Consider the following 14200-nt stretch of genomic DNA (forward strand, 5'->3'; position numbering starts at 1 on the left):
AACTACCATATGATCTAGAAATCCCACTACTGGGTATATAGCCAAAGGATTTGAAATCAGTATGTCAAAGAGATATCTGCACTTCCATATTTATTGCAACATTATTCACAATAGCCAAGATATGGAATCAACCTAAATGTCCATCAACAAATGAATGGATTAAGAAAATGTATACATTCTAGGCCGGGCGCGGTGGCTCAAGCCTGTAATCCCAGCACTTTGGGAGGCTGAGGCGGGCGGATCACGAGGTCAGGAGATCGAGACCATCCTGGCTAACACGGTGAAACCCTGTCTCTACTAAAAATACAAAAAATTAGCCGGGCGTGTTGGCGGGCGCCTGTAGTCCCAGCTCCTCGGGAGGCTGAGGCAGGAGAATGGCCTGAACCCGGGAGGCGGAGCTTGCAGTGAGCCGAGATCGCGCCACTGCACTCCAGCCTGGGTGACACAGCAAGACTCCGTCTCAAAAAAAAAAAAAAAAAAGAAAATGTATACATTCACAGTGAAATGCTATTTAGTATTTCAAAAGAAGGAAATCCTGCCATTACCAACAAAAAAGATGAACCTGGAGGATATTATGCTACATAAAATATGCTAGGTACAGAAAGTCAAGTACTGCATGATCTCACGTATATGTGGAATCTAAAACTTAATATACCTGTTAATCAAACTTAATATACCTGTTAATCAAACTTATAGAAGCAGAGAACAGAATAGTGGTTACCAGGGGCCAGGGGTTAAGGGGAATTGAGAGATGTTGGTCAACAGATACAAAATTTCAGTTAGACAGGAGGAATAAATTTTTTTGATATCTATTGCACAGCATGGTGAGTATAGTTAATGATAATAATGTATTGCATATTTCAAAATTGCTAAGAGAGCAAATTTCAAATTTTCTCACTACAAAAATTGATAAGTATTTGAGGTGATGGATACGTCAAGTCACTTGATCTAATTACTTCACACTGTATACATATATCATAACATCATATTGTGCCCCATAAATATACACAATTCTAATTTTTCAATTAACAGTTAAAAAGTTTAAATAAAAAGGAAATTATGTAGCCCAGAAAGGAATGAGATAATATACACAAAGTGTTGAAAAAAAAAACAAAAAACCTTCCAACCAAGAATGCTACATCTTGCAATATAGCCCTTCAAAAACGAAGGAGAAATAAAGACTTCCTCACACAAATAAAAGCTGAGAAATTTCATCAGTACCAGATCTTCCTTACAAGAAATGCTAAAGAGAGTTATTCAAGTTGAAACAAAAGGATGCTAAACATAAACATGATAGCATAAGAAAGTATGAAACTCATTGATAAACGTAAATATATAGACAAATACAGAAAATTATATTACTGTAATGATGGTGGGTTAACCACTTTTAATTCCAGTATGAGTTGAAAGATTAAAATACTAAAAATAATGATAACTAAAATATATTTAAATGTACACAATGTGAATAGGTGAAAATCTTGACAATAAGACAATAAAATATATGGAGTGGAAAAGTTACGATGTGGCATATATGCATGCAGTTGAAGTTGTTATCAGCTTAAAATAGGCTGTTATAAACTTTTTTATATAAATTTCAAGGTAATGACAACCACAAAAATACCTGTACAGGAAACACAAAAGAAAAAGAGAGAAGAATCAAATCATAGCAATACAAAATATAAAACAAACAAAAAGGAGCACAACAAGAGAAGAAAAGACAGACAAAAGAAGTACAGGACTAACACAAAACAATTAACAACGTGCCAATTGTAAATTCTTCTTTATCAATAATTACCTTAAATGCAAATGAACTAAACTCCCCAATGAAAAGACATACATTAAAAAAGAAAAGAGCAAACTACATGCTGTCTAAAAGAAACTCGCTTTAGATTTAAGGACACAAGAGGCTGAAAGTAATGGCATGGAAAAAAATCTCATGCAAATGGTAAACAAAAGAAAGAAGGGGTGGCGATACTCAGACAAATAATAATTTAAGTCAAAAATTGTCACAAGTGACAAAGAAGAACATTATATAATGATAAAAAGACTAATCTGCCAGAAAGATAAAATCGTTACAAATATATATGCACCCAACATCAGTTCTCTTAATTTCATAAAGCAAACATTGACAGGCTGAAGGAAGAAATAGACAGCAATACAATAATAGTAGGAAACTTCAAAATCCCACTTTCATTAATGGGTAGAACACCCAGATAGAAGATCAATAGGGAAAGAGAGGACTTAAATAACACCATAGACCAAATGGACCTAAGAGACATATATGGAATATTCCACCCAACAATAGTAGAATACACATTTTTTTAAGTGCACATGGAAGAATCTCGAAGATAGACTACATGTTAGGTCAAAAACATTTCTTAGCAAATTTAAGATTGAAATCATACCAGATAAGTTTTCTGATGATAGTGAAATAAAACTAGAAATCAATAGCAGAAGGAAAACTGAAAATTTTCAAATAAGTGGAAATTAAACAATACTCTTTTGGAACAGCCATTGGGTCAAAGAAATCAAAAAGAAAATGAGAAGATACCACAAGTCAAATGAAAATGAGAACAAAACATATCCAAACTAATGGAATGCAGCAAAAGCAGTACCGAGAGAGCAGTTTATAGGAAGAAATGCTTACATTAGAAAAGAAAAAATATCTCAAGTAAACAACCTGTCTTTCTTTTTTTTTTTTTTTTTTTTTTTTTTTTTTTTCTGAGACGGAGTCTCGCTCTGTCGCCCAGGCTGGAGTGCAGTGGCGCAATCTCGGCTCACTGCAAGCTCCGCCTCCCGGGTTCACGCCATTCTCCTGCCTCAGCCTCTCCGAGTAGCTGGGACTACAGACGCCCGCCACCGCGCCCGGCTAATTTTTTGTATTTTTTTAGTAGAGACGGGGTTTCACCGTGGTCTCGATCTCTTGACCTCGTGATCCGCCCGCCTCGGCCTCCCAAAGTGCTGGGATTACAAGCGTGAGCCACCGCGCCCGGCCAACAACCTGTCTTTCAACTCAAGGAGCTAGAAAAAAAAAGAACAAACTATGCCCAAAGTTAGGAGAAGGAAAGAAATAACAATAATTGGAGCAGAAATAAACAAACTGGAAAATAGAAAAAATCAACAAAACTAAAAATTTTTTTAAAGATAAGCAAAATTGACTAAAAATTATTGAAGACGCAAATAAAATCATAAATGAAAGAAGAGACATTACAACAGAAATAAAGTAAACACGACAGAAATAAAAAGGATCATAAGAGACTACTGTGAACAATTATATGCCAGCAAACTGGATAAATTGGAAGAAGAGTTTATTTAATGGATAAATTTAATGGATAAATTCCTACAAATGTACAACCTACTAAGACTAAAGCATGAAGAAATAGAAAATCTGAGCAGAACTATAGTTAGTAAGGACTTTGAGTCAGTAATGAAAAAACCTCCCAACAAAGAAAAGCCCAGAGCTTGGCTTCACTGGTGAATCCTAATAACAATTAAAGAAGAATTAATGCCAATTCTTCTCAAACTCTTCCAAAAAATGAAGAGGAGGGAATGCCTAAAACCCATTTTATGGGGCCAGCATTACCCTGATACAAAGCCAGACATTACCATAAGAGAAAACAACAGGCCAATATCTCTGATGAATATAGATGTAAAAATCCTCAATAAAATACTACAAAACTGAACCAGACAGCACATTAAAAGGATTATACACCATGTCCAAGTGGAATTTATCCCTGGGATGCAAGGATTTCTAAATTTTACTTCCCACACAACACCAATGTAGCGAAGATGTTTTAACTGATGAAAATCAATTAATGCGATACACCACATTAGCAGAATAAAAGCTAAAAAATCACATAATTATGTCAATAGATGCACAAAAAGCATTTAAGAAAATTGCAAATTAAAACCACACTGAGATACCGTCTTACATAAGCCAGAATGACTTTTATTAAAAAGTTAAAAACCAACACATGTTGGAATGGATGTAGAGAAAAAGGAACAGTCATACACTGCTGGTGGGAATGTAAATTAGTTCAACTTCTATAGAAAACAGTGTGGAGATATCTCAAAGAACTGAAAGTAGAACTATCATTTGACCCAGCAATCCCACCTCCTGGGTATCCACCCAAAGGAAAATAAATCGTTATATTAGAAAGACAACCAGAACTTATATGTTTATTGCAGCACTATTTACAATAGTAAAGTCATGAAACCAACCTAAGCCTGCACCAACAATGGAGTGGATCAAGAAAATGTGGCATATTCTGGACATAGAAATGGGCAAAGATTTCATGACAAAGATACCAAAAGTAATTGCAACAAAAGCAAAAATTTACAAATGGGAGCTAATTAAACTAAAGAGCTTCTGCACAGCAAAAGAAACTATCGGCCAGGCACGGTGGCTCAAGCCTGTAATCCCAGCACTTTGGGAGGCCGAGGCGGGCGGATCACGAGGTCAGGAGATCGAGACCATCCTGGCTAACACGGTGAAACCCCGTCTCTACTAAAAATACAAAAAAATTAGCCAGGCGTGGTGGCAGGCGCCTGTAGTCCCAGCTACTCGGAGAGGCTGAGGCAGGAGAATGGTGTGAACCCGGGAGGTGGAGCTTGCAGTGAGCCGAGATCGCGCCACTGCACTCCAGCCTGGGTGACAGAGCAAGACTCCGTCTCAAAAAAAAAAAAAAAAAAAGAAACTATCAACAGTAAACAGACAACCTAATAGAATGGGAGAAAATGTTTCCAAATTATGCATCTATAAGGAACTTAAACAAATTTACAAGAAAAAGAACAACCCCATTAAAAAGTGGGCAAAGGACATGAACAGACACTTCTCAAAAGAAGACATAATGTGGCCAACAAGCATATGAAAAAAAAGTTTAGCATCATTGATCATTAGAGAAATGCAAATCAAAACCACAATGAGATACCATCTCACACCAGTCAGAATGGCCATTATTAAAAAGTCAAAAAATAACAGGTGCTGGCAAGGTTGTAGAGAAAAAGGAATGCTTATATACTGTTGGTGGAAGTATAAAGTAGTTCAACCATTGTGGAAAGCAGTGGGGCAATTCCTCAAAGAGCTAAAAACAGAACTACTGGTCGGGCACAGTGGCTCACGCCTGTAATCCCAGCACTTTGGGAGGCCGAGGTGGGTGGATCACGAGGTCAGGGGTTCAAGACCAGCCTGGCCAACATGGTGAAACCCCATCTCTACTAAAAATATAAAAATTAGCCAGGCATGGTGGCGCATAGTCCCAGTTACTTGGGAGGCTGAGGCAGGAGAATTGCTTGAACCCAGGAGGCAGAGGTTGCAGTGAGCCGAGATCACGCCACTGCACTCCAGCCTGGGTGACAGAACAAGAGTGTCTCAAAAACAAACAAAACAAATAAACAAACACACAAAAGACAAAAACAAAACCAAACCCAGAAATCCCATTACTGGGTATATTTCCAAAAGAATATAAATCATTCTATCATAAAGACACATGCACGTATATGCTCATTGCAGCACTATTCAGAACAGCAAAGACATGGAATCAACTTAAATGCCCATCAATGATGGTAGACTGGATAAAGAAAACGTGGTACATACACACCATATGAATACTATGCAGCCATAACAAAGAACAAGATCATGTTCCTTGCAGGAACATGGATGGAGCTGGAGGCCATTATCCTTAGCAAACTAACACAGGAACAAAAAACCAAATACTGCATGTTCTCACTTATAAGTTGGAGTTAAATGAGAACACATGAACACATAGAGGGGAACAACAGACACTGGGGCCTATTGGAGGGTGAAGAATGGGAGGAGGGAGAGGATCAGGAAAAATAACTAATGGGTACTAGGCTTAATACCTGGGTGATGAAGTAATCTGTACAACAAACACCTGTGACACAAGTTTACCTATCTAACAAGCCTGCACACGTACCCCCGAACTTAAAAGTTAAGGGCTGGGAGCAGTGGCTCATGCCTGTAATCCCAGCACTTTGGGAGGCCAAGGCAGGTGGATCATCTGAGGTCAGGAGTTCAAGACCAGCCTGGCCAACATGGTGAAACCCCGTCTCTACTAAAAAATACAAAAATTAGCCGGGCATAGTGGCGAGCACCTATAATTCCAGCTACTTGGGAGGCTGAGGCAGGAGAACCACTTGAACCCGGGAGGCGGAGATTGCAGTGAGCCGAGATCACACCACTGCATTCCAGCCTGGGCAACGAGCAAAACTCTGTCTCGATAAATAAATAAATAAATAAATGTTAAAAAACAGAAAATGTGATATAGATACACCATGGAATACTATGCAATCATAAAAAACAATGAAATCATTTCCTTTGCAGCAACATGGATGCAGTGGAGGCGATTATCCTACGTGAACTAACACAGAAACAGAAAATCAAATATTGCATTTCTCATTTATTAAATGGGAGCTAAACAAAGGGTACACATGGACATAAAGATGGAGAAAATAGACTCCAAGGACTTCAAAAAGGGGGAGGCTGAGAGGGGGGTGAGGGTTGAAAAATTACCTGTTAGATATAAGGTCCAATATTTGGGTGATGGGTACACTAGAAGCCCAACCCCCACTATTACTCATGTAATACCCATGTAACAAACAAGTGCGTGTACCCTCTAGATCTAAAATAAAATTTAAAAAAATTAAAAAGAAAATTTAACACATTTTCATAATGAAATCTTTCAGCAAACTAGGAATAGAAGAAAAATACCTCAACGTAGTAAAGGTCATAATGAAAAGCCCACAACAAACATACTCATGGTGAAAATAGAACTACCATATAATCCAACAATTCCATCTCCGGCTATTTATTCCAAAGAATTGAAATCAGGAACTTGGAGAGATATTTGCACTCCTATGTTCATCACATCATTATTTACAACCAAGATACGGAAACAACCTAAATGTCCATCAACTGATGAATGAATAAACTGTGGTATGCACATATGATGGAATATTATTCAGTGTTAAAAATGGAGGAAATCTTGCCACATATGACATGAATGAACTTTGAGGACATTATGCTAAGTAAAATAAGCCAGTGATAGAACAAATACTGTGTGATTCTACTTAGATGAGGTATTTAAGATAATCAAAATCATAAAACCAGATAATAGAATGGTGGTGACCAGGGATTGGGAAAAAGGGGAAATGAGGAGTTGCTATTCAATGGGTATCAAGTGTCAGTTATGCAAGATGAATAAGTTGTAGAGATATGCTATATAACGTCATGCCTATAGTTAACAATACTGTAAATTTTGTAAGCTTAAAATTTGTTGACAGTAGATCTCATGTTGTGTTCTTACTATAATGAATTTTTTTAGAAAGATATTTCATGCAAAGACTAACCAAAGGAGAGCAGAGAGAGATGGCTATACAAATATAAGGCAAAATAGACATTAAGGCAATAACTGTTACAAGAGACAAAGAAGGACATTAAATAATGATAAAATGGTCAATGCACCAAGAAGTAGAACAATTATCAACATATTCATTAAATATCAGATCTCCTAAATACATAAAATAAACATTGATAGAATTGAAGGTAGAAGGCTGGGCGTGGCAGCTCACGCCTGTAATCCCAGCACTTTGGGAGGCCAAGGAGGTGGATCACCTGAGGTCAGGAGTTCAAGACCAGCCTGGCCAACATGGCGAAACCCTATCTCTCCTGAAAATACAAAAATTAGCTGGGCGTGGTGGTGTGCACCTGTAATCCCAGCTACTTGGGAGGCTGAGGCAGGAGAATTGCTTGAACCCAGGAGGCAGAGGTTGCAGTGAGCTGAGATCACGCCATTGCACACCAGCTTGGACGACAGAGACTCTGTCTCAAAAAAAAAAAAAAAAAAAAGAAAGAAAAAAGAAAAGAAGAAAAAAGAATTGAACAGTGAAATAAACAGAACTACAATAATAGTAGGGGGCTCCAAGACTACATATTCATATGGAAAATACAACCATATAGAAGATCAATAAAAAAATAGAGGACTTGTACACACTATAGGCCAATTAGATATAACAGACATAAAACAGAACACTTACCCACCAATAGCAGAATACACATATTTCTTAAGTACACATGGAGCATTCTCCAGGATAGACCATATGTTAAGCCACAAAACAAGTCTCAATAAATCTAAAAATATTGAAAACAAAAAGTATCTTTTCTTTTTCTTTTTTTTTTTTTTTTTGAGACAGGGTCTCGCTCTGTCCCCCAGGCTGGAGTGCAGTGGCGCAATCTCGGCTCACTGCAACCTCCACCTCCCGGGTTCAAGCTATTCTCCTGTCTTAGCCTCCTGAGTAGCTAGGATTACAGGCACACACCACCACGCCCGGCTAATTTTTGTATTTTTAGGAGAGGTGGGGTTTCACCATGTTGGCTAGGCTGGTCTCAAACTCCTGAGCTCAAGTGATCTACCCAGCTCAGCCACTCAAAGTGCTGGGATTACAGACATGAGCCACCACGCCCGGCATCTTTTCTAACCACAATGGAATGAAACCAGAAATCAGCAGTGTCAGGCCCCTGAGCCCAAGCCAAGCCATCACATCCCCTGTGACTTGCATGTATACATCCAGATGGCCTGAAGTAACTGAAGATCCACAAAAGAAGTAAAAATAGCCTTAACTGATGACATTCCACCATTGTGATTTGTTTTTGCCCCACCTTAACTGATCAATGTACTTTGTAATCTCCCCTACCCTTAAGAAGGTACTTTGTAATCTCCCCCACCCTTAAGAAGTTTCTTTGTAATTCTCCCCACCCTTGAGAATGTACTTTGTGAGATCCACTCCTGCCCGCAAAACATTGCTCTTAACTTCACCGCCTATCCCAAAACCTATAAGAACTAATGATAATCCACCACCCTTTGCTGACTCTCTTTTCAGACTCAGCCCACCTGCACCCAGGTGAAATAAACAGCCATGTTGCTCACACAAAGCCTGTTTGGTGGTATCTTCACAGGGACGCACATGAAAAGCAGCAGAAGGAAAACTGGAAAATTACCAAACGTGGAAATTGAACAACTCACTTGTAAACAACCAATGGATCAAAGAAGAAATCACTAGGGAAATTAGGAAATATCTTGAGATGAATGAAAATGAAAATACAGGCCAGGTGCGGTGGCTCACGCCTTTAATCCCAGCACTTTAGGAGGCCGGGGTGGGCAGATCACCTCAGGAGTTCAAGAGTAGCCTGGCCAACATGGCGAAATCCCATCTCTACTAAGAATACAAAAATTAGCCGGGCTTGGTGGCACACACCTGTAATCCCAGCTACTTGGGAGGCTGAGGCAGGAGAATCGCTTGAACCCGGGAGACGGAAGTGGCAGTGAGGTGAGATCACGCCACTGCACTCCAGGCTGGGCGACAGAGCAAGACTCCGTCTCAAAAAAAGAAAACGAAAATACAACTTACCAAAACTTGTAGGATGTGGCAAAAGCACTGGAAAGAGGGAAATTTATAGCTGTAATCACTTATACTAAAAAAAACAAAGATCTCAAATCAACAATCTAACTTTACACTGTAAGGCTGTAAAAAAATAAAAACAAAATAACCCAAAGCTAGAAGAAGGAAGGAAATAATGGAGCAGAGAAAAATGAAATAGTAAATAGAAAAATAATCGAGAAAATAAAGAAAATCAAGAGTTGCTTCTTTGAGAAGATTAACAAAATTGACAAATTGTTAGCCAGATTAACTAAGAAAAAAACAGAGAAGACCCAAATAACTAAAATCAGAAATAAAGAGTGGACGTTAAAACCAATTTTACAGTTCCACCATGGCCTGCGGCCCAGGGACTGCTTCGAAACTACTGGGAGCGACTACTGCGGAAGCTTCCATAGAGCTGGCCGGGCTTTCCTAGTTCTCCGTGGGGACCAGCATTAGCAGTACAGAGCCCAGCCATATTTACAGAGCCAGCAAATGATACCAGTGGAAGTAAAGAGAATTCCAGCCTTTTGTGTAGTATCTTTTGGATTGCAGCTCCCAAAAACAGACGCACCATTGAAGTTAACCTGTGTAGGAGAAGAAACCTTTAGAAGCTTATTAAAGTTAAGAACAGTATAGGCGGGCATGGTGGCTCACGCCTGTAATCCCAGCACTTTGGGAGGCTGAGGTGGGCGGACCATGAGGTTAGGAGATCAAGACCAGCCTAGCCAACACAGTGAAACCCCATCTGTACTAAAAATACAAAAAATTAACCGGGCGTGGTGGCACACGCCTGTAGTCCCAGCTACTCAGGAGGCTTAGGCAGAAGAATCACTTGAACCCGGGAGGTGGAGGTTGCAGTGAGCCGAGGTCGCCCCACTGCACTCCAGCTTGGGCGACAGAGCAAAATTTTGTCTCAAAAAGAAAATGAAAAAAAAAAGAACAATATAGATGTTTGTCCTGAATGTGATCACCTGAAACAGAAATATGTCCTTTGTGGCTACTGCTATGAGAAAGTGTGCAAGGAGACTGCAGAAATCAGACAACAGACAGGGAAACAAGAAGGGGGGCCTTTTAAGGCTCCCACCATAGAGACTATGGTGCTGTACACGGGAGAGACGCCGTCTGAACAAGATCAGGGCAAGGGGATGATTGAACGAGACAGAAAGCGACCATCTTGGTTCACCCAGAATTAACACCAAAGATGTTAAAAGGATAACTTCACAGTAAATCATTTCTCCTGAAATAGAGGAAGATTCTTTATGTTGTTGTGCTTGTTTTTTAATCATCAATATAGTTTAACACATTCTTTCTAAGCAGTTTTGTGCGGGATAATTTGAAGAATATAATATGAGTAAATGCTGAAAATTTTGTGTATCCAAAGGCTCAATGGATTATGTTTCTATTACATATAAGGTTTAAGTAAACATAAAATTTCCAGAACAAAAATAAAAAATTTAAAATTCATAGCAAGAAAAAACAATTTTATAGAAATATAAAGGATCTTAAGAGACTACTATGAATAATTATAGGTCAACAAATTGGATAACCTAGATGAAAGGGACAAATTCCTAGAAAACAAACCTACCAAGACTGAATCATGTAGAAATAGAAAATCTGAGCAAATCTGTAATTAGCAAGGACACTGAATCAGCTGTCAAAAACCTCCCAAAAGAAAACCTCAGGACCCTATGGGCTCACTCATGGATTCTACAAAACATTTAAAGAAGAACACAAATACTCCTGAAACTCTTCCAAAAGAAAAAAAAATGAAGAGGAGAGAAAAGTTCCCGAATTCATTTAATGAGACCAACATTATCTTGATACCAAAGCCAGACAAAGTCACTACAAGAAAACTATAGACCAATATCTCTGATAAATAGTGATTCAAAAATATTCAACAAAATACTAGCAGAGTTCAACAGCACATTAAGAGAATTATACATCATGACAAGTGGATTTATTACTGAAATGCAAGGTTGGTTCAACATATGAAAATCAATCCATGTAGTAAACCACATTAACAGAATAATGGAAAAAGTCCACATTACCACCTCAACTAATGCAGAAAAACATTTGACAAAATTTAACAGTCACTTATGATAAAAACACTCTATAAACTAGGAATGAATAGCAGGAAAATACCTCAAGATAATAAAGGCCATATATGAAAAACCCACAGCTAACATCATACTTAACAGTGGAAGATTCAAAACATTTCCTATAAGATGAGAAACAAACAAGGATATCCACTATCATCACTTCTATTCAACATTGTATTGGAAGTTCTAGCCAGAGCAATTAGAAAAGAAAAAGAAATAAGAGGCATCTAAATTAGGAAGAAATAGTTATGTCTGTTCACAAATGATATGATCTTATATGTGGACAACCATAAAGATTACACACACAGACACACACAGATAGACACACACACACCTGTTAGAACTAAAAAATAAATTTAGTGAAGTTGCAGAATACAAAATCAACATGCAAAAATCCGTTTCATTTCTCTACACTATGAACATCTCTATAAATGAACAATTTGAAAACGAAATTCATTTTGAAATTCTATTTAGAATAGCATCAAAAGGCCGGGTGCAGTGGCTCACACCTGTAATCCCAGCACTTTGGAAGGCTGAGGCGGGCAGATCAGTTGAGGTCAGGAGTTTGAGACTGGCCTGGCCAACAAGGCGAAACCCTGTCTCTCCTAAAAATACAAAAATTAGCCAGGCGTGGAGGGGCATACCTGTTATCCCAGCTACTCGGGAGTCCAAGGCAGGAGAATAGCTTGAACCCGGGAGGCAGAGGTTGCAGTGAGCCAAGATTGTGCCACTGCACTCCAGCCTGGGCAACAGAGTGAGACTCTGTCTCAAAAACAAAACAAAACAAAACAAAAACTACAAAGTGTTGCTGAAGAAAAATGAACTGAACTGTGTTCATGGATTGGAAAATAATATTGTTAAAATGTCAATAGTACACAAAGTGATCTACAGATTTATTGCAATCAGTATCAAAGTCACAATAGTATTTTTTGCAGAAGTAGAAAAATGTATCCTGAAATTAATATTTCAAGGGACCCCAAATACCCAAAACAATCTTTTAAAAGAGAACAAAGTTGTATTTTTCCCACTTCCTGATTTCAAAGCATATTACATAGTGGCCGGGCGTGGTGGCTCACGCCTGCAATCCCAGCACTTTCGGAGGCCGAGGCAGGCGGATCACCAGGTCAGGAGATCGAGACCATCCTGGCTAACATGGTGAAACCCCGTCTCTACTAAAAATACAAAAAAATTAGCTGGGTGTGGTGGCGGGCACCTGTAGTCCCAGCTACTCAGGAGGCTGAGGCAAGAGAATGGCGTGAACCCGGGAGGCAGAGCTTGCAGTGAGCCGAGATCATGCCACTCCAGCCTGGGTGACAGAGCCAAACTCTGTCTCAAAAAAAAAAAAATTACATAGCTACAGTAATCAAAACAGTGTGGTACTGACATAAAGACAGACATATAGACCAATGCTAATACATGTGTAGTGGTTTCTGATTGTTATTTTAATTTGCAATTACCACTACATACCTATTATAAGGGCTAAAATCCAAAACACTGACAACACCAATTGCTGCTGGGGATGTGAAGCAACAGGAACTCTCATTCATTGCTGGTGGGAATGCAAAATGTTACAACCACTTTGGAATACAGTTTGGCAGTTTCTTATGAAACTAAACATAGTCTTATCATATGATGCTATAATCACACCCTTTGGTATTTCCCCTAATGAGTTCTAAACTTCCATCCATACAAAAACCCTCACATGAGATTTTTTATAGCAGCTTTATTCACAATTGCCGAAACTTGGATGCAAGCAAGATGTCCTTCAATAGTGATAAACTAGCTGTTGGTACATCCATACAATGGAATACTATTCAATACTAAAAAGAAATGAGCTATCAAGCCATAAAAAAGTAGGATGAATCTTAAGTTCAGATTGCTAAATGAAGGAAGCCAATCTGAGAAGGCCACATACTGGGATTCCAACTATATGACATTCTAGAAAGGGCAAAACTACGAAGACAGTAACAAGGTTGGTGGTTCAGAGAGATTCAGAAGTGGTAGTAGGGAGAGAGTAGGTGAAACACAGGTGATATTTAGGGTTTGATACTGTAATGGTGGACACATGTCATTACACATTACATTTGTCATAACCCATAGAAGGTACAACACAGAATCAACCCTAATGTAAATTATGTATTTTAATTAATAATAATACATCCATATTGATTCATCAATTCTAACAAATATACCACACTAACTCAAGATGTTAATAATACAAAAAATAAGCAGAGTGAGGTGGTATATGGGAACTCTCTATACTTTCCACTCAATTTTTCTTTTTTTTTTTATTTCAAACTTTTAAGTTCAGGGGTACATGTGCAGGATGTGCACGTTTGTTACATAGGTAAACGTGTGTCATGGTGGTTTGCTGCACAGATCATCCCATCACCTAAGTATTAAGCCCAGATCCATTAGCTATTCTTCCTTATGCTCTCCTTCCTCTCACTTCCCACCCTCTGACAGCCCCCAGTGTGTTTTGCTCCCCACCATGTATCCATGTGATTTCATCATTCAGCTCCCACTTGTTTGTGTCCTTTCTGATTTCCTTAAGCAGTGGTATGTAGTTCTCCTTGTAGAGGTCCTTCATTTCCCTTGTTAGCTGTATTTCTAGATATTTTATTCTTTTTGTAGCAATTGCGAATGGGAGTTCATTCATGATT

At 38.6% G+C, this 14200-nt stretch overlaps 1 pseudogene; it reads left to right on the top strand.

Moving 5' to 3' along the window:
* The first annotated feature begins 8982 nt into the window (after window positions 1-8982).
* On the top strand, window positions 8983-10776 carry LOC129475316 (large ribosomal subunit protein bL32m-like; annotated as a pseudogene).
* Window positions 10777-14200: the final 3424 nt, after the last annotated feature.

This window comes from Symphalangus syndactylus, chromosome X, assembly GCF_028878055.3.
Source record: "Symphalangus syndactylus isolate Jambi chromosome X, NHGRI_mSymSyn1-v2.1_pri, whole genome shotgun sequence".
NCBI classification, from domain to species: domain Eukaryota; kingdom Metazoa; phylum Chordata; class Mammalia; order Primates; family Hylobatidae; genus Symphalangus; species Symphalangus syndactylus.